Source organism: Myotis yumanensis, unplaced genomic scaffold (genome assembly GCF_028538775.1).
Source record: "Myotis yumanensis isolate MYYU_CA2020_CCGP unplaced genomic scaffold, mMyoYum1.0.hap1 SCAF_8, whole genome shotgun sequence".
In the NCBI taxonomy this organism is placed as follows: Eukaryota; Metazoa; Chordata; class Mammalia; order Chiroptera; family Vespertilionidae; genus Myotis; species Myotis yumanensis.
This window is the reverse complement of record NW_027223759.1, coordinates 77,281,030-77,303,500: the sequence shown is the minus strand read 5'-3', so window position 1 is coordinate 77,303,500 and position 22,471 is coordinate 77,281,030. Positions and strand designations below refer to the sequence as shown.

Here is a 22,471-nt window from a genome sequence, read left to right as displayed (position 1 = left end):
TCCAGCATTTGTCATGGACTTCTCTCTACTACTCAAGTCCCACCATGTTTCTGTGAGATGTGGGAATTTCAATCCAAGTTTGATTATGTTTATCCATAAATAATTTGAATGAGTACTTTTAGCAAATGGCATTTGGTTTGATAAGGATTTTACAAATATTATCATTTCAAACTATCAATCTTTTCTTTAACATCCTAGCCATATTTACTGTCTAGCTTTGGCACTAAAACATGGAGACTGGAATACCAGCAGTGGTATTTTTTTTCTTTGAAATATTAAGTCTCTTTAGATTAAATAGTTAGTTAAACAAAGTAACATGATAGTAATTACATATTCTCCCTTCTTCATTCATCAACATGAAATTACTAATTTGGCATTTTGCTATGATTCGGTTTATCTTGTCCGTAAACTTTGGAAACGTTGCCATATATGTAGGTAGTGTCTTCTGATTATACATCTCAATTATAAATTCATGCCTTCCAGAATTAAAAAAAAATCAAAGATTTCTTTTAGAATTACACCACTGTTGCAAAAACAAATCAGTCCCAAGTAATTTCTTCTATGCAAAGTCCCTAAAGGTTTTACAAAATCTTCACTATATTCTATATGGAGGGAGATTTAAAGCCTTTGCTGTTCTGCTGCTATGGGAGCCATTGGAGGGGGAAACAGGAGTGAATGATCCAAGACTTCTATAGGCAGTGAGTTGAGTTCTACTGAGAGAGAAACTGATTTTTAAAATTTTATTCGTTTATTTGTAAGTTTATAGAATTGTGAAAAACTTTGACAATAAGTTTAATTGTTTGAATGCCACTACTGAGGAAGCAAATGTTTATATTATTTTAGATTTAAAATCTTATTCAATAATAGAAGAATTTCCAATTACTCCCCTCCACATCCTTCAGATAGCCTAAGGAGAGAATGTGTACTTTTGTAAAAACCACACAATTCCACTCAAATTTAAAGGGAAAATATGGGAACAATAGCATTCTCTATGTAGGAAGTCTTTTAGAAAATTAATCTTAGACATAAGCAAGGTGGAATTATATAATATCTCTAAATCTATTGGGGTTGTCGGACAAATACATACTTTTTAAAACTGATCAGCTCATTTCCTCTCATAGGTCCTTGGTATGTGTAGGAAAACACACCATTTGATCATTTACTCCATTGAGGATCTTTGTAAAATCATTCTTTGTCCCTAGGGCTTAAATAGGTATTTTAGAGCATCTGATTTTGTTTCTATAGAGATTTACTAACATTATATTTCATATTATGGGCATTTTAGACATTTTATTTATTCCTATTGGTCCTGAATACATAGTAGACAATTATTAATGGGAGGTTTCTCTCAGCTCCATTCAAACAATTTCCAATAATTGATTAGTTTACTGCACCAAATGTGCTGTCTTATTTACAAACAGCTGATTTCACGGACTTTGAGTTTTTGATAGAGTTATCAGAAATTTGAATATTTGAAAGATGATGTTGATTCTTCTCTTTTAGAAAATGATAAATTTTCACTGGTAAGGAGCAATTGCTATTATAGCCTCTCTAATGGACACATTACTGCTGATTGTAAAAGGGGCCTTCTGTTCAAAGTGATAGACACATTAATCAAATCTAAGGAAAATATTTATATACTTAAAATGTTACTGTTATTTTAAAAACACAGTTCTCATAACAGTTAAGTCTTATATCAAGTTCATTGATTTGAATCTTTGTTTTTTCTTTCAATTTCATATCTTTTTATTGAATTAGTTTTCCAACTCATTTTGCGGCTTCACTGTGTTGACGTTTATATAAATATATTTTGTATCACTTTTTTCAACTCAATTCTACCCTGTGTATTATTAGTGAAAAGTGTAAGATGAAAGAAAAACATTAGAATTCATACTTTATCCCCTTAAAAATACTTAACTATAGACAAATCATAATAGATAGTCTTACAATCACTCAATAGGAATCTTACTTTCTGATATCAGGCTTAGAATAGAGCAGGTGGAGAGAGAGCGAGCCCTCTTTGGAACTGGAGATGAGCTGGGTCCTGAGCTCTGTGTTCTGCACCAAAGCGCACTGCTTTTATATACTCTCTAGCGCTGTTTAGCACCACAGATATTATGCTGACAATATAAATTTCTCCTCTGTAAGTAATGGGCTTTTGTTACAAATAATTTAACTCGCCCACTCCCTTCGCTCATCTCATTCTACCCTTGCACTGGGTGGGATCTCAGAGGACAGGAAACTTTATTTACTCTCATGCTTTTTTTTTTTAATTCCTGAGGAATGGAAAGGACATTTGGGAAACTCACCTTTCACTCACCAATCAGGTATGAAAATTGCTGAAGAACTCTTAGTGTAATGGACCCCGCGAGTTGAACACAGGACGCTGCAGTCACGGAATCAAATCAAGGAGTCTTCAATTCAAAAGCTGGTGGCTACAAGGGGGCATTAGCTCTCTCCAAATGTGGAAGTCCCGAGTGAGAACAGCAGCAAGCTTATAAAGGCAAAAACCACGTCCTGCTAGATGTTGGAATGTGGAACTACCTTGTGAAAGCAGTTTGTACAGAAGCCAAATTGAGCAAAGTTACCTATCTCTAAAGGTTATCTATAGTTTCAGTTCCTGGAGCCACTGAGTCAAGGGAAAGCATTTTTGGGGCTCTGGTTCTCAGGCAAGGACAATAGCCTTTGTAAAAGCACAAGGGGGCTGGCAACAAAATGGGGTGATTTATGTGAGTTAACAGGTCTTATTCTGGAAACAGAGGTCAAAATGGAGTCACTTAGGCTAACTACCCTATTATTTAAACAAGCAAATGTTTACAGAAGCCAGAATATCAGGGTTAAAATTTGACACAGCAGTTTTTACCCAAGATGGAGGTTACTATGCTTCACTCGGAGGTGAATTTTGATGCTGCAGATGTGAAATTACTTATTTTATGGCTAACCTTTCTGTGAGGATGGCCTCAATTAAGGGTCTTGCAAGGCTTTCCGTTTTGCTACTTAGTTATGATGAATTCATCTGAATATAATCCTTTCATCTCCCCAAAAAAATACATCACTCACTTAAAACATGGTTAGTAATCTTCTCATCCACATTATATGGAATTAATTTGTATTTGGGGGCAATTTTAAAGAATATTCATTCGAACCTAAACTGTTCTATTGCAATAAATTGGAGTCCAGAAGAAGGATAAAGCAAAATGAGGATTAAACATCCAAGATAGGGGATGCTAATAAGACAGGGTTTAGTATTTCTTTTTCCTTCTAATGGATATTTAAAGGCTAATTCTACTGATAAGAGAGCTGGACACTAATTTACAAAAGGATAAGATAAAATCATCCTATCATATGTATTTTTTGAGCTTCATCATCTGCCACTTAGGACTTCAATGATCTATAGGATTTAGCAGCTATGAGTCAGATCACTTTAGACAAAAGGAATATAGGAAGTGACTGGACAGACAACATGAGGACTCTGTAAGTGTGACTAGATTTTAGTCTGGCTTCTGTCAACATGTTGTGTGACTGTGGTCCAGTCACACAGCGCCCTGTGCCTCAGCTTCTGGAACTGTAAAATGAGAGGGTGGCTTCAAGGACCCTTCTAAAATAAAAACCTAATTCTATGTGACAAACCCATCACAACATTTTCTAACTAGGTTTCAATCTTATAATATCATCAGCAGCGTGATGAAGCTGATGACTTGTACAGAAGTAAAACACTGATACAACTGGAAGAACATTTCCAATGTACTTAAACTCTTCAGTTGTGGATTGGATCCACTATTGGGTAGAGAACTACTTACATGCCATAGGGATTAATTCTACATGAAATTGGAAAACCTCAGGAAGGGGTTTCCATGCTGGTGATTTCTGATGATAGAAGGCAGTGCTATTCAAAGCATAATCTATGGACCGGAATCACCTGCCAGATATGTAGACTCTGGGCCAAGCCCAGACTTACTGAATAAGAACCTGCATTTTACCAACATTCCAGGCAATTCATATGCATATTAAGGTTTGTGAAGCACAGCTGCATAAAACATACTCTCATTTCTTCACCCGCTCCCTGGTGCTTCCTGCAGTTTTGACCTGAGGACTGCCTCTTGGCACTGCCAGCAGGGGGGGCAAAGGAGCAGAGAACAGTGACAGGGCCATCTGGATGAACACATAAATGCAGTAATGGCATGAGAGTGTGATTTAGTTTAACATATGATCAAATTGTGCTTCCCTCTTGCCCTGATCCTCATGAGTATATTGGCTACAGTTTATTGTTTGGCATTCAGTTCTACTTTTTCTTCCTTGCCCATGTGGGTAGATGCTTCTTTGCCTCTCTCTTTCTGTGTCTCTGTTTTTCTTTTCTTTTCAGGTGCTACTTGTTTATGGAGCAGTCCTAAGGAGGGAGCTCTGCAGATGATGTAAAGATATAAGATATAGAGATATTAAGCCAACACAACATCTGGCATCTCAGTAAATGTCCTCTCCCAATATCTCACGAAAACTTGTCTCTTTCCCTCCACCCCACGTGCTTTCTATGATTTCAGAAATGTCAATCCCAAGTTCTTCCAGCAAATTTTCTTTGGCTTCATCTCCAGCCCACCAACACCGATTCTTGGGGTGCTTCACACCATAAGCATTCTGAGAATACAGAAGCATTAAGAACCCCACTATATAGTGCACGGCTCTAGGAAGGGCAAATCAAGCTCTTATGGACATTGCATCATGAGAAATTAAGACAAGCATCAAGTGCATTTTCAATGTATAGATCTTCCACTATTGTCCCAACACCAGCCTCCAATTGCCACCATGGCAGTAATTTATTTAGATGAGAGTCAAGAAAAGTAGTGGCCTTATATTTACGACTAGTGTTAAAAAGCTTGTCTGGAAGTAGGGAAGTTCTGATTGACGTCACCTATAGTTTTCTGATCAGGCTAAAAGGGGGTGCCTGGTGTTCTGAGCCAGTATCTGTTTGACCTCAGGATATGAAAGGTCAATTTAATTTGATATAGGTAATATAAAACACAATTAATACATGAAATAGAGTGCAAAAATTTACACAATATTAGATAAAATAAGGTAATTATTGAAATTTTTTTTATTATGATGCTTTGGAGCAGGGACAGCATCCATGGGCTTACGACCGGTACCTTTACATGGGGACACATGCTTACAAGGGCTCCATGCTTGGCTTAATGCTGTACTCTTAGTATCTTGAAATTTTAATGATTTGAACAAGGGTTCCATTATTTGATTTTGTACCTGGGCTCCAAATTATGTAGCTGGTCCTGCTCAGTACCTCACCGCACAAAATCATGGTGTGTGAGGTTTTTTCATGTTTGTTTTCCTTAGCTGTTAAGGATACTTAGGTTGAAATGTTTGAGGATGGTGAAGATCCAGGTACACAGTGCACTCTGTTGGCAAGAATATGGACATGATTGATGGGAGTGCAACATGTCACAAATGATTGGGGGCGAAATTTGAAAATAGTATCAAAATTATAAATAACTGTAAGCCTTGGTCTACTGATGCTAAAGCACCATTCTGAAAATTAATCATATATGTATATATAGTGTCAGTACAACGATCTTCATTGCAGTATTGTGGATAATAGTAACAGTTTAGAACCAATCCAAGGGACCATCAATAGCGCAGTGTTTAGTAAAAGAATGAAGAACAACTTCTTTGTTCACCAATATGGGAAGACACCAAGATATGTTGTTAAGGGAAAATAGGGAGATGCATTATGGATAGATAGTAGGCTACCTTTGGTAGGAGGAGATCAAAGGGACAACTATGTTAACTTACTCATAATTGTATTTAAAAATTAGTAGAATGTACAGGAGACTAAGGAAAGTGTTTTCCTGTAGTTTGAAGCAGTGGGTTAGATGGCAACAAGGAGAAAATTATACTCCTCATCATATACTTGTTAATATGTTTTGATTTTCTAGGCCATTTAATTTAATTATCAATTTAACCCCCTCCCCAAAAATCTATTTACAACCACTTTGGGAAAAGGTTAAACTTTAAAGCTAAAGGTAAAACTACACTTTGACTCATAATTCCAATTTTATCCAAGAGAAATAAAAACATGTACCCACAAAAAGCCTCATAAAAAATATCCACAACAGAGAAACCAAGGTGGCAGCATAGGTAAACACCGGAAATTGCTTCCTCCCACAACCACTTCAAAACTACAACTAAAAGACAAAACGGACATCATCCAGAACTACAGGAGGGCTGGCTGAGTGGAAATTCTACAACTAGAAGGAAAAAGAAAAGCACACTGAGACTCACATGAGCTGCGGAGGTGGAGTGCAGAGGTACAGTGGTGCATGTGGAAAGGGCTGGCAGCTGAGAACGCAGCTGACTTTTTAAAATCAGAGGGAGTCACAAGCCCCCGACTGCTCTGAAGTCCAGTTCCGGAAAGTCTCTGGGGACCCAGACTCATACAGGGAGAAACTGGACTGTCTGGCAGCAGGCAGAACTCAGAACTCAAGGGTGGCTTTCTCTCAGAGGTGCTTGCAGAGATTACTGGGACACTGAGACATGGGGCCCCTTAGGGAAGGACTGAGGATCAGCCATAGCAGCTTGCTCCACCCTGTTGATTCCCTGAGACCCCGCCCCACCCAAGCTGCAGCAGAGGCTTTTACATGTGAATGCCCTGGCCCTTTGCAATCTGAAAATTACCTAACAAACTGCAGCTGGGCCAGACAGACCCAGAACTTCCAAGAGAAGGCCCAAGGCCCCACAGCAGCTTGCATTGCTTCACAGCTAGGCCTCATCTGGGCACCTCCAAACCCCAAAGAAGGAAGGGGAATTTGCAGATCTCTTTGTAGCTCCTGCTGGATAGCCTCAGGTAGAGGCTAAATTAGTACTTCCTTAGATCCAAGAGCCAGTGTACCCAGTGGTCAGAGTGGGACCATCAAGATTACAACTCCTCAGATCCATAAGGGACACACTCAGGGGGCAGATTCAGTGAGCACCAAGGCCTCACTGAAGCAAGTCTTGCCCCATGAGGGTGTCTTCAGCACAGAAGTTCTCCCACCATAGACACAGCTGATTCTCCCAGCCAATTGGCCTGGAGGTCAATTCCTCTCAGTGATACCTACAACAATCAAGGCTTAACTACAACAAGACTGTGTACAAAGCCCCCAGAGGGGTGCACCAAGTGTGTCCACCTCAGGTAATTGGGGAGGCTGAGCCACTGGGTCATATAGGACACCTAGCACACAAAGTCACTCTACCAACACAGGGAAGCATAAAAAATGTGGAGCAAAGAAACAGATCAAAAATGAAAGAAATGGAGGAAAGCAAACTACTGGATATAGAGATCAAAACTACGGTTATAAGGTTTTTCAAGAATTTTCCAGAAACTGCTGATAAATTTAGTGAGACCCTGTAGGATATGAAAAAAGAACAACTAGAAATTAATCATACACTGACTGAAATAAAGAATAATATACAGATCCAAAAGCAGACAAGAGGATCCCGAGAATCAAGTCAAAGATTTGAAATACGAAGAAGCAAAAAACAACCAACTGGAAAAACAAAAAGAAAAAAGAATCCAAAAATATGAAGATAGTGTAAGGAGCCTCTGGGACAACTTCAAGTGTACCAACATCTGAATTATGGGGGTGTCAGAAGAAGAGAGACAGCAAGATATTGAAAACCTATTTGAAGAAATAATGACAGAAAACTTCCCCTACCTGGTGAAACAAATAGACTTACAAGTCCAGGAAGCACAGAGAACCCCAAACAAAAGGAATCCAAAGAGGAGGACCACACCAAGACACATCATAATTAAAATGCCAAGGGCAAAAGACAAAGAGAGAATATTAAAAGCAGTAAGAGAAAAAGAGTCAGTTACCAACAAGGGAGTACCCATACGACTATCAGCTGATTTCTCAACACAAACTATGCAGGCCAGAAGACAGTGGCAAGAAATATTCAAAGTGATGAATACCAAGAACCTACAACCAAGATTACTTTATCCAGCAAAGCTATCATTCAGAATTGAAGGTCAGATAAAGAGCTTCACAGATAAGAAAAAGCTAAAGGAGTTCATCACCACCAAACCAGTATTATCTGAAATGCTGAAAGGTATTCTTTAAGAAGAGGAAGAAGAAGAAAAAGGTAAAGATAAAAGTTATGAACAACAAATACACATCTATCAACAAGTGAATCTAAAAATCAAGTGAATAAAAAATCTGATGAATAGAGTAAACTGGTGAATATAATAGAACCAGGGGCATAGAAAGGGAGTGGACTGACAATTCTTGGGGGGAAAAGGGTGTGGGGTCAGGAAGAGACCGTACAAAAATCGTATATCTATGGATGAGGACAGTGGGAGGGGTAAGGTCAGAGGGTGTGGTGGGAAATCGGTGTAGGTGAGCTATGGGGAGAAAAAAGAGGAAAAACTGTAATAATCTGAACAATAAAGATTTAATTTTAAAAAATATTTGCAACAGCTTTATATACAATAACTAAAAAGTGGAAACAAACAAACTATCCATCAACAAAAGAAAGAATAGACAAATTTTGGCATGAAATTGGTCCAAAGGGAGACTACTAAATAATAAGAACAAAAAGGAACCAATAACATACTGGTAGCAGCATGGTTGAATTCCATAGTATTGTGCTGAGTAAAAGAAGCTGGACACAAAAAGCTACATGCTGCATGAACCACTTTGTAGATGTTAAAAAAAAAACAGGTAAAACTAAGGTTAACAAAACTCAGAACTGTGTTTGTGTCTTTCTCAGGAGACAGAAATATTCTATATTGTGAAAGGGGTGTGTGTTACCCAGGTATGTTTCATTGTCAAAATGCTGTAGCTAAGATTTGTCATTTCAATTTGCGTAAATTTTAACTAAAGAAAAAAAGTAGTAAAATTAAAAGAGGGTTATGGGTTAATGAATAAATAATATAAGCATGGTGGAATTATTGAAGCTGGCTGATGATTAGAAACGGTATACTCTGAGATGCTGCTTACTTTATATATATACTAGAGGCCCGGTGCAAAAAATTTGTGCACTCGGGGGGTGTGGAGGCGGGTCCCCCAGCCCGGCCTGTGCCCTCTCACAGTCTGGGACCCCTCGGGAGATAATGACCTGCTGGCTTAGGCCTGCTCCCGGGTGGCAGAGGGCAGGCCCAATCCCTAAGTGCAGCCCCTGGTCAGGCTCTGAGCAGGGCCGATTGGGGAGTTGGGGCGCCGCCTCATCATGCACAGAGCAGGGCGGATCAGGAGGTTGCGATGCCACCCTCAGTCACGCTCAGGGTAGGGCCGATTGGGGGGTTGGGGCACCGCCCCCTGTCACTCACAGAGTAGGGCAGATGAGGGAGTAGGGACACCACCCCTGTCACACACAGAGCAGGGCGGACCAGGGGGTTGGGGTGCTGCACCCTGTCACGCTCAGGGAAGGGCCAATGGGGAGGTTATGGCTCTACCCTGTTACACACAGAGCAAGGCCCGTGGAGGGAAGTTGGGGGGCCACCTTCTGTCACCCACAGAGCAGGGCCGATCAGGGGGTTGGGGCGCCGCCACTGTCACACTCAGGGCAGGGCCGATGCAGAGGTTATGGCTCTACCCTGTTACACACAGAGCAGGGCCTCTGGGGGGGTGGGGGTTGGGGCGCCACACCCTGTCACACACAGAGCAGGGCCTGGGGAGGCGGGGGGTTGGGGTGCCGCACCCTGTCACACACAGAGCAGGGCGATCAGGGGGTTGGTGCGCTGTATCCTGTCAAACACAGACCTGCAGGCAATCAGGGGATTGGGGAGCTCCCCCCTATCAGACACAGAGCAGGGCTGATCAGGGGTTTGGGGCACCTTCCCTTGTCACGAACAGAGCAGGGCGGATAGGGAGGTTGTGGCCCCGCCCCCTGTCACACACAGAGCTGCAGGGCGATCAGGGGGTTTGGGTGCTGCCCCCTGTCATGCTGATCCCGGTGCCGGGAGGCATATTACCCTTTTACTATATAGAATAGAGGCCTGGTGCATGGGTAGGGGCTGTCTGGTTTGCCCTGAAGGGTGTCCTGGATCAGGGTGGGGGTCCCCACTGGCGTGCCTGGCCAGTCTGGGTGAGGGGCAGAGGGTTGTTTTCCGGAAGCGTGTGACTGAAGCTCCCAACCACTCCTTGTATTCTTTTTTTTTATTTTATTCTGGGCCAGCTTTAGCTCTGAGGCCTCGCTGCTGAAAACATGGATACAATATTGCGGTCTGGTTGGCTTTTAATCCGGCTGGTTTCTGGGGGTTTTTTTAGCTTCTTATTTGCAACATAGTATATAGTTGCTTAGACTTGCAGCTGAGAGGCAGGCAAGTTAGGCCGGGAACGTTGGAGTCCGCAGTCACTGGAGCAAGCAAGCCTCCCTGCTCGCTTCAGTACATGGCTGCCGGCCACCTTCTTGGCGGACAGTTAATTTGCATAAGGATATGCTGATGAGCCAATGGGAAGGGTAGCGGTCGTACGCCAATTACCGTGTTTCTCTTTTATTAGTGGAGATGTTTGAAATTTTCCACACTAAAAAATTTAATTAAAACTATAATTAAAAAAAGTTTGGGAATGGGGCTTTAGCAACAATTAATGAGTTACCTTGGATTCTTCAGTAACTACTGATAAGTATGAGCTAGGTAAAGCAAATTTAGCTTGAAGACAATTGGGAGTATCAAAGCTTGGAGGTAAAATGGTAGCAAGGTCAGGGTCCAGGAATAGAAAAAACAATTGCAATGAAGACAGGGCAAGCGAGTTACCATTCATTCAGAGATAATAGAATAATGATTCCAGTTTCACGTTTTAATCTTCTTCCAGGCCTGTCCTGAGTGTGTGTCTCCACTCTGTTACATGAGACCTAGTAATACCCAATGAAACTTTCCTTAAGACAGGGTGGGCAACCCCTGACATCCATGCCAAACATGGCACACCAGTAACTTTTCCTGGCACATGAAACCCTCTCTTATAATCTTCCATTTATAATTTTTGTTAACATTTGAATGACCTAAATGTTAAATTACAAGGAAATGGCAAGACACTTGATGTTATGTCTGGTTACATAAAGGCTTTTGAAAAGAAGCTGTAAGTCTTTTAAAGGGATGTGGATGGTGAGAGATTTAGATATTTCCCAAACCTCAAGAGGCACATCAAAGACCTCCCAAAGATTACAGAACAGACTATCAAAGCCTTCAAAAGCTGTTTTTAAACATCATCAAGTGAACTGTGGAGCAGTTCTTCTCAAGATTAGCGAAATTCAGAGAACTGGAAGAGACAGCAAAATTCATGAGGTTTCCAGACAGCATGAAACTGGAGGAACTAAACTTACAAATGTTTTCATGGATACACATGGCTGACTTTGAAATGCATTTGATTGAATTTCAGAGTAGCTCAATTTGGAAGCAGAAATTTATTGACCTTACAATTGACTTGTAAAACATTGAAAAAAAGTGATTAGAGACAGGAGTACCAGAGAGAAGAGTCAAAAACAAACTATTGAGGACTTGGAATGCCATTCCAGAAAACTTGTTCTTTTTAAAAAATTTTGCAACAGAATTACTCTCTATGTTTTCATCCACATATGCTTGTGAATCTTTGTTCTCAGTGATGAATTTTGTTAAGTCTCGTCATAGGAGTAGCCTGACTGAAGACAGTAGTAGCTTGTGTGTATCTCTGAAGGTCACAAAATATAAACGTGATGTAAAATCTCTGTCATCAGTGATGCAGCAACAAAAGTCCCACTGATAATATCAAACGGAGTCATAAAGTTTTCTGTCAGACTATCAGTGTACATGTATACATTAAAAAATAAATGTATTTTTCAGCATCATATACTGTGTTTTTGTCGCTCAAATGAATTTTATTATTTCTTCAAGGTTCTTCACATACGTACACCTTAAGAGATATCAAGTAGGCGTAACACGTTCTCAAAAAATTATGGTTGGCACACAGAAAAAATTTGAGTCAGAGATTTTGATGGTTTTGGCACGCACTCACAAAAAGGTTGCCCACCCCTGGTATAGGAGAAAAAGCATTAAATTAGCTATTATGCATAGGTACACTCAATTTTTGTTTACAGTATATATCCTCATCATTAACTCACTAGAAAAGAAATCTGAGCACTGATTAAGAAATTTGTATTAAAATACCATTTCAAAGGTGGAAAGCATCTGAGATGAATATACCTTGAGGCTGTCATTGCTGGAACTGGCACTTCTATGGGACCTACATGCTCAGGGTAAGTGGTATCGACAATAAATATCCAAACAACAGGATTCTTAGCTCCAGCCTGACAAGAAAATAAAGATAGATCAGCTCATAGAATTCTAATTATCACCAACATTTGAAAAACATTTTAAAAATTTAGGCATGTTTTTATAAGATAAAAATATTAAGTGTATTTTGTTGAAAAAAAAAATACTGATAACATGACCAGGAAATTTATTTCAATTTTACTTGCAGGGCAATTACAAATGCTTTGTCAATTAGTGTGAAAACACATATTTTAAGTGATTAATTAAGATGCTTTGATTCATAGAAAAAATATTTTGGATACAGTTCTGTAATTGATATTCTCTTTTCTGATTTTAAAGCAGATTATTTCCCATTTATGATGATGATGATAATTATTAGCATTATTATCATTTTTTCCCTCTCCTGGGGAGATTGTGGTTGGGAGGCATGTATGAAAATACATAGTGAAATTTACTTTTTGCTTTTACCCTATAATTTGGTCCAAACAATCACCAAACAGTCTCCTATTTGGTTACATTACTACTGCTACCATCCCTCCAAACTTAGGAAAGTTTCATCTCCAAATATGTTTTGTTTTGTGTTTTCTATTCTTTTATACACTCTAAATATATATGACAGTATAGTTCACGCCCAAACAGCTTCTTATAGATTCTCTGTTATTTTACCACAGGAAAAGAGAATCTTGTAATTGTTAAATAACTTAAATCACCTGTTTAAGTCAGTAATCTTAAATGACTCCGTGCTATTTCGATTTATCTAAGGACTGTGCACATTTTCCTCTGACCACCTGTTTTACTGAAGGCTCAGCTGGAACTTCTTGCTTCTTCCAACTAGTCTCACCTCTCAGTCCAAAGTCAGATGATTTAACAACTTTAGTCTTCAAAGAAACATGGGGATTTGGGGCCTAACTTCTCTGTCAGTGTCAGTTACTCCTCAGTTCTTCATCGCTTTCTGCTCCCTTTCACCCTCCTAAAGATCCTACTCGTTTTACATCAGGGACATTGTTTTATTTTCTAAAATCATTTTCACTCCTTGTACAAGAGGAGAATTTGTGATTTGATCTCCTTTCAGATTTATTGTCTAAATTAAATTAGGACATGATGTTCTCCACTGAGACCTGGCCATTCTCCAACTGCACATACAGGTCTCTCCAGACGTGGGAATGAATGAAAAGTGTGTACACTAAGGCTTCTAGAATGTTTATGCAAAAGGTTTTGGGCTCACACCTAGTCTAATTCACTCAAGGCTCACAAATTTAAGCTACCTTTTATGTTAATAAAAGAGCATAGCTCATGCTTGCTTCTACCTGAAAGGAACATCAAGTTCAACATTCGTGTTCCCCATTCAAGCTTGCATTTACATGAGAATTCAAGAAGGAACTGAAAAAAAGAACTTTACCCTGAATTCAGAGCATGAAATATGAAAAAATTAAATTTAAGTTAAGCTTGTTTTGCTCCATGATCTAGTCGAGTTTTGGCGAACCTTTTGAGCTAGGCACATCAGCGTTTTGAAAAACCCTAACTTAAACTCTGGTGCCGTGTAACAAATAGAAATTTTTTGATATTTGCAACCATAGTCAAACAAAGATTTATATTTTTGATGTTTATTTTATATATTTAAATGCCATTTAACAAAGAAAAATCAACCAAAAAATGAGTTCGCGTGTCACCTCTGACACACGTGTCATAGGTTCGCCATCACTGATCCAGACCATATGTTTTTCAAAGCTTCTGCAGTAGAATTTAGCAAAGACGACTTCATCCAGCAACACCAGAAGTCCAAAGCAACAGATGTCCACATAAATAATAGATCCCAGTGCAATGTTTGCTTCACACTGCACAAGGATAAGAAGCTCTCCAAACTTGTTGATCCCACCTCTCTTCATCGTATTGGTTGCTCATTTTGACACCAGGGAAATAGAAGCATCTGCTAAAAGTATTCAACATACCTTTGGGTATGGAATATTTATTGTCCTAGGATATTGCTCATCACCATAATAGGAATAGGCAATCACTGGGATTTCTGTATCATTAAACTCTACATATGCCAAAAACTTTCCACTTGTAGACCACCAGAGAACATATTTTGTAGCAAGTGTTTCCTCTGAAAAATAAATACTAGTATATTAATTATAATTGGAGCTTACTCTTAAAATCATTGTAATTATTTTAAATACATTGTATATATCCATTATTGCCCAAAATAATTTATTAAATGTAGATGTGATATATATCCTACTTTGGTTTTGAAAAGATAAATAATCTGTGTTTAGAGGAATAGTTTAGCCTTATACCCTTTATCAAACAGTCTTATTAGGATTTGACATTAATCAGAAATGTAATTTTAAAATAAATAATAAACATATTAACAAGAATTAATTATTCCCTTGGAGGCAACTTCTGGTTCTTACAGTCACCTAAAATAGCCAAAACAAGGAAACTGTAATTATGCTACAAAGTAACATAAACATTGAATGTTGACTTTCTCTCCTGGGAATATTATTTTTTAAAAAACCCAGTTAAGTTCTATATTTATTTAATAAAAAGTAAGGACCAGAGAACCTTTTAAAGTCCAGTTATTTCCTGGATCTTACCAAACCTGGAAAGAGGACAAAATTCACAGAAGTATAACAAATTAAGGATATTTTCCTGAAAAATAATATAAACAGTTGTTTAGTTTTGGAAAAAATATTTCTTTCTTAAGAAAAAGTAAACCTGAGATAAAGAACTAACACAGCATTTAAGGACCATAAACTTCTTGGAATATAAATTGTTACTACCACTTTATCATGCTCATTAAAAATAAACTCTACCAGTCTGATAAGATTTTGTTCTTTCAGAACATGCACGTCCTGTTCATAGCACAGATAACAGCTTTCAGAAATGCCACCATTCCTCTCAGCAGCATAGCACTCCTCCATCTCTGTCACATAGGGACCCACTGGGTCCATACATGGCAGTGTCCCCTGGCAAATAAAAACAATGGGGAGGAAAGGACATTGTGCTACTTTCTAAAATCACTTTCACTCCTTGTGCAAGAGGGGAATTTGTGATTTGATCTCGTTTCAGATTTTCAATTAAAAGCCTAATACAGCAGCAGTAGAAAGAAGAATACAGCTTGCCTTCATAAACCCAGTCTTGGATTCCATTAAATATTTTATTTTATTTTCCATTATATGTTATTTGAAAAGATGGGTTTTCTGGTCTTTGTTTCAAATAGATATTGTTCTGATACACATATGCCTGAAAGTGGCGTTAAGCTAGTAAATACAGGGAAATTCCATAAGAAATACAATTAAGTCTGTATATTTGCATTAATTATTGACCTAATGACTTTTAAAATTGTAGCAATTCAGATGCAAAAATACACACAATACTATCTCACTTTAATAGGTCAAAAAACAACAACTGACTCACATTATCATCTGTTATGATTTTTAAAGTCTATGTCAAATAAAGAATAAAGTCTACTATTTTATTTGTGGTTTTATTATCCAAGTAAATATATATATATACAGAAAGTAAAATCAATCATATATATACTAGAGGCCTGGTGCACAAAATTTGTGCACTTGGGGGGGAGGGGTTCCCGCAGCCCGGCCTGTGCCCTCTCGCAGTCTGGGACCCCTCGGGAGATAACGACCTGCTGGCTTAGGCCTGCTCCCGGGTGGCTGAGGGCACGCCCAATCCCTAGGTGCAGCCCCTGTTCAGGCTCAGAGCAGAACCGATTGGGGAGTTGGGTCACCACCATCTGTCATGCACAGAGCAGGGCGGATTGGGAGGTTTCGATGCCACCCTCAGTCACGCTCAGGGTAAGGCTGATTGGGGGGTTGGGGCACCACCCCCTGTCACACTCAAGGCAGGGTCGATGGGAAGGTTGCGGCGCCACCCCCTCTCACGCACAGAGCAGGGCCGATCAGGGGGTTGGGGCACTGCCCCCTGTCACTCACAGAGCAGGGCCAATCAGGGGGTTGGGGTGCTGCCCTCTGTCACTCACAGAGCAGGGCCCATCAGGGGGGTTGGGGCTCCGTACCCTGTCACACACAGAGCAGGGTCGATCACCTGATCCCCGGGCAGTGAGGCCTCTCTGCTCAGCGGTTTCAGGGCTGTTTGGCTTCGCTCTACCGCTTGGAGCCTGAGTATGCAAATTAACCGCCATCTTTTAGCTTCTATAATTGAAACATTGTATCTTTTGGAGCTGTTGCTTCAGGAGCTCAGAGCCCCGCAGCCGCAGGTGGGAACCTTGGTTTCCTCTATCACTGGGTCAACCAAGCATCCTGTTCTCAGCTGCCTGGCTGCCCACCCCCATCTTGGCTGGCAGTTAATTTGCATATCACCCTGATTAGCCAATGGGAAGGGTAGCGGAGTGACACGAATTTGCATGTTTCTCTTTTATTAGTGTAGATACAGAAAGTAAAATCAATCTCTGAATATTAATAGCTAGCCAGATGTAATCTTTACTTAGAGTCCTTAAATGAGAGCTTGGACAAAATTTCATTTTGTCGGAAGCTAGTCTGGGAAACTTGTGAAAACCATATTTTTCCTGAGCTTTCTGGCACCATGCTTTCTGGCTGAGTATAAGGATAAAGTTTCTGACTGAGATATTTAAAGAAGTCTATCCATGAGCTTGAGATTTTGTGGAATTCTCAGATGAGTTTCAATTTATCAAAACTCTTCTTGTTTTTAACCACAGGAAAATAGTAATACATTTTTTTTTTTTCTTCTAAGCAAGGGAATTTACCAAAGACCAAAATCAGATGGCTCCTTTTTATTTAAATGATTAAATACTTCTATAATTCAAACACTTACTAATTTACTCCCGATAGGTGACCAGCAAATATACTGAATTGGATGAGGAAGCTCATTTCTTCTTACAAAATCTCTAGAAGAAAAGAAAGACAGAAACAAAACACACACACACAAAACCTTGCTGTCAATGCAAAAAAAAAAAAAAATCTTTATAAACAGAAAAAAATAAACAAACAATAAGAACGAAGAGGCATTCCCTCTGCTTCTTCAAACCTAATGGAAAGAATGTGGCCACTTGGGACTGGAGAGATGGGCTGGTAGTTGTAGCTCTTCACTAGTTACTTAGAAGTCATTTAACTTCTCTAGGTCTCTGTTTGCTGGCTTTGTAGAGAGATAGTCAGTTAAGACGACCTACCTTCTAGGTGTAATGTGAGAAGCCTGAAAAAAGACTCCCTTCCTTCCCTCTCCAAAACAATATCTGCAACCAGGACCTAACATATACCTAATATTTCTACTTTTCTAACTTGTTTAAACTTTGGAAACTATGAAGCCTCATAATAAACATTGACTTAGCTTATTAGGTCATGCAGCATGAGCCGAGCTGACAATGAGGGAGCAGGACACTGGACACCCCGCTTTGATTGGAGAAAGGGGGGAGGCCCCGGAGGAGGAAGACCACTGGTAAGGCCATGGGAATCCTGACTGTCTGAGAGCAGATTAAGGCACCGGCCCCTGGGAGGTCTGGAACATATTGAAAGACATCCGAGGGCACAGGCAAGGAAGTGACCCAACGGGAAAACGTTCTTCACCTGGTTTACAATTCTGTCTCAAGCCCGTGTGCCTGTGACCTTTGACATTGTAACACTGCCTGATGTTGCCAAATTCTGTGGCATCACCTACCCAGTCATGTAGACAGTGCCAAGCTGCAAATCTCAGCACACAGTCCCTTCATGACCAGCAAGTCACCAGGTGGTCATTTCTGTGTTTTCTAAATAATTCACAGCATGAGAGAAAGTGGCGGAGGCTGCTTTTCAAAGGCTGTCATCTCCTCAGTATCCCTTCCCTGGCCTGAAACCAGAACCATGTTCATTCTCTCTGTGGTAAATTTTTATGGACTCTTCCAAGGCACACAGAACATTTGCAGTTAATGGTATCCAATTTTGTCCTAAATCTCAACAAATTTGTTATTCATCACTTTCTAAATTATTGTATATTTAACTGACAAAAACAACCTGCTAAATTAATAGTTGTGAAGGAAAAAAAACAACAACAGTGGTTTGATTAAATTCACTGCACAAAAGCTAAATATTTGCAATGATTCTAGGCTTTAAAGCAGGGTTAAAATATTAATATTCCCATATTGTTTTGGAATTCTGTTTAATTTGGTGAACCTCAACATAGGACTTGGAGAATTTCAAAAACATTAAAAGAAAAATAAGAAAATAATGCATGCCTTTCTTAAAGCATTAAGTAATTCAGTACACTTTTTTAATTGTATTGAAAGAGTGGGTTTTCTCCTCGCTAGTCTAAATGTTTCTTGAGAATAGGGTTGGGGACTTCAACTCATTTGTATTCTTCCATATATGCTTTTCACAAAAAAAGTCCTCAATAAGTAACTCTTGTATTTGGTGACAAAGTGGATCAGAGAAGAGAAAGACACAATGCATTAGATGAATTTAGATTCTACTTTATGTAGTAGTTCCTATTTCTTAATTGGACAGTTTAAGAAGATCAGAGTTAGTCTCTTCTGAACATTTAAAAGAAGTAGGTAAATATTTTTTGAACTTTTGTGCTCTTGCTAAACAAAAGGGGAAATAGACCATAAGATTTTTAATATCTCTTCATGATATATAATTATTTTCCCTTTTATAACACAAATAGCATATTGCATTAAGATGAGTAACTAAACCAATTCATTGTCCATTCTTAGTCAAAGTTATTTTTCTAAAGTGCAAATCTGATCATGTTGTTTCCCATTTGAAACTCTTCAGTGATTCCCTATTGTCATCAGAATGAAATGTAAACTCCTTTTAATAGTTTCCTCATTATTATTTGGTCCAGGCTTCCTGGCCTCAACTCCTTCCCAACCTACACCACCTCCTAGTAGTCATACCCTCCTCCATTTTCAACTCAACTGGCCTACTTCCAGTTTCCTGAACCTTTCATGCTCCCCATTCCCTTTGTGTTTTTATATAATATTCCTTCTGCCAGGAATTCTCTTTCTCAGTTTTTCTACTACTGACTTATTTGTATATTTTTTTCTGTTTGAAATATATTGTAAATAGTTAAACTTACAAATAAAGAAAACAATATAATAGATGGCAATTTATGTACCATCTAAAGTTGAGATATTAACATTTTGCAATTTTAAAAACAAGTAATTTAAAATCAACTAACAGTGTATATGTTCAGATACAACTAATGGTCTCTCTCCCTTCTGCTTCCTTCCAATAAAGCAGCCTCCTTACTAGAAGCAGTGTATCATTTCCATGCATATTTTGTACTTTTACTACTAATGTTTATTTCCATAAACTAGAGGCCCAGTGCATAAAAATCGTGCACTGGGGGTGTGGGGAGGGTATGTCCCTCATCCCATCCTGCACCCTCTCCAATCTGGGACCCCTCAAGGGATGTCTGACTGCCCTATTAGGGATGTCCAACTGCCCAGTGTGGGATTGGGCCTAAATGGATAGTCAGACATCCCTCTCACAATTCAGGACTGCTGGCTCCCAACTGCTTGCCTGCCTGCCTGCCTGCCTGCCTGCCTAAACAGCCCCTATCCACTTTCCTGCCAGCCTGATTGAAACCTAACTGATCCCTTGCTGGCCTGATTGCCCCCAACTGCCCTCCCCTGCTGTCCGGGTCACCCCAAATGCCCTCTCCTGCTGGCTTGGTCCCTCTCATCTCCTCTCCCCCTGCTGGCCTGGTCCCCCCAACTGCCCTCCACTGCTGGCCTAGTCGCCCTCAACTTCCTTCCCCCTGCTGGCCTTGTCCCCCCCAACTGCCCTCCTCCTGCTGGCCTGGTCCCCCCCAACTGTCCTCCCCCTGCTGGCATGGTCCTCCCCAACAGCCCTCCACCTGCTGGCCTGGTGCCCCCCAACTGCCATCCCCCTGCTTTCCTGGTCCCCCAACTGCCCTCCCCCTGCTGGCCTGGTCCCCTCCAACTGCCCTCCCCCTGCTGGCCTGGTCCCTCCCAACTTCCCACCCCTGCTGGCCATCTTGTGTCCACATGGGGGGAGCCAACTTTGACCACATGGGGGCAGACATCTTTGTGTTGGAGTGACGGTCAATTTGCACATCACTCTTTTATTAGATAGGATAGTATATTTGTAATTTGGTGTTCAGACCTATGGGGAACTAGATTGTCTATAAAAATGCAAAATATCAGCCAAATAAAAAGATGAATATTGCATAGGAATATTTTCTTGAATTTCTTAATTTATGGGTGCACATATATTGTGAAGAAGCAAGAAGCTAAGATCAGTAACAGAATAGTCAACTTCAAATTAGAGTTTGGAATGGAAAGTCTATATAATAGAGTTAAGTAGTATTCATAAATAGACATGAAGTTTTACCCATTCCGAAGGTGATAGATGTGATATGTTGCTGTGTAAGAGTATCTCCAAAGCCAGCGGTGGGCAAACTTTTTGACTCGTGGGCCACAATGGGTTCTTAAACTGGACCGGAGGGCCGGAACAAAAGCATGGATGGAGTGTTTGTGTGAACTAATATAAATTCAAAGTAAACATCATTACATAAAAGGGTACGGTCTTTTTTTTTTTTTAGTTTTATTCATTTTAAACGGGCCGGATCGGGCCCACGGCCGTAGTTTGCCCATGGCTGTCCAAAGCTGTCAGAAAGAAGAGAGGCAAAGACAAATTTTAATCTTTTCAAAGCTTATATCAGGAATGTATAGTCATAGGTTATTCAGGTCAAGGTTCAGAATTATGGAAGGACTATTTTCATAGGGCACTAGGAAGAGTAAGTTGCAATTCCTAATTAGTCTTCATTTAAAGAATTTTATTGTGGACTTTTGTGCTGTTTGTCCATATTCCAGAATTCAGCCCTCACCCCATAATAACCATATTCAAAGACATCTGTTAATATGACAAGCTTTTCTTTGACATGCTCTATAGAATTTTCCCTTCATATTTTACCTTCACTGAAGTAAAACCACCTTGATTTCCATGGCCCATAAGGAGTCATCAGAATGAAATGTTAACTCCTTCTAATAGTTTCCTCATTATTATTTGCACCGGAACCATTGGTTATTATGACACCCATTAAAACAGGATACAAAGAATTTCATTCAATGTATAGTTTTATTGTAAAATGCTTGCCTTTCTTTGAATATGGCTTTTTAAATTAATAGATTTTTTTTTAAATAGGAGAGATAGAGCATGTAACTCCTCCTTAAAAAACTAGTGTCTTTTTTTCCTCATAAATATACTTATATCATGGTTAGTGAATAATGCAGATATTTTTTGGATTTTGTTTCTTAAAAGGGCATTCAGACTCTTGACAAAGAAGGGCCAGAAGGCTGAAACATGTCTTTCTAAAGAGTGCTGGTACCAGACCCGGTCCTTTGGAAAATAATCAGTTGACTAAACAACAAGCAGGGGCTAGAGCCAAACGGACTTTTCATTCTGAATATTAAGGGTGTTTTGCATCTCAAGTAGGATATGAAAAATGACAGTTAAAACTAAAAGTTATTGATCTAAAAGTAATTGTTAGATGTTTAAATCAGTAGTAAATTCCCTTGGCCTTTTGCAAAAATAAAAATCATCTTGAAGATGTATAAATATAAAAAAATAAGTTGTTGAACTTAATTTGCATCTTCAAAGTAAGTCAGGAGGGGAAAATTAAGTAAGGGCAAATGCTCTGGTTTGTGGGATTCTCCTACAGGAAGCTTTTGGAAACAGATTTAAACATCTGTTCTATTAATGACTGAATGTCATCTTGCTTGAGCAAGTGAGTTAAATAAGTCACATCTTGATTTTTTTCATTTTAAATAATGAGCTCCTATGAGGTTAAAATGTGGGAATCAACTAATGATTTGTGATATCAAATAGCTTTAGAAATACAAAGATAATTCTCCCCTTTCTGGTGAATATCTGTGCCCTCAAATAAAGTGTTTCCCCAGAGGAAACAAGTTGCTACTACTTGCTGATAACCAGATAAGTAAGCGAAATCGTTTGCTTATGTTTCAGTTATGCTTTGGGGGCTCATCTAGAGCCCACGTTAACTTCTTGAGTATTTAGAGATAAAAATACACTCTTGCTTCCTCTTACATTTATAAACCAAACTGTGGATTAGTAAGAGATATAACCAGATATATCCAAATCAAATAGTCAATACCTTTGAATAATCACTTTCTAGATATGCGAATTGCCGATCAGATGATAAGCCATAATTTGAAGCATTCACACTTTTTTGAAATTATAAAAAAAATTGATTAGGATGCAGAAAAAAATAACAGAACCGTGTTAA

At 39.4% G+C, this 22,471-nt stretch overlaps 2 pseudogenes; one reads left to right on the top strand and one right to left on the bottom strand.

The window, feature by feature from the left end:
• The window catches only part of LOC139015726 (pro-glucagon-like), a 258,761-nt pseudogene that overhangs the window by 126,566 nt on the left and 109,724 nt on the right, over positions 1-22,471 (top strand).
• Positions 1-22,471, bottom strand: part of LOC139015432 (pro-glucagon-like) — a 33,227-nt pseudogene that overhangs the window by 8,752 nt on the left and 2,004 nt on the right.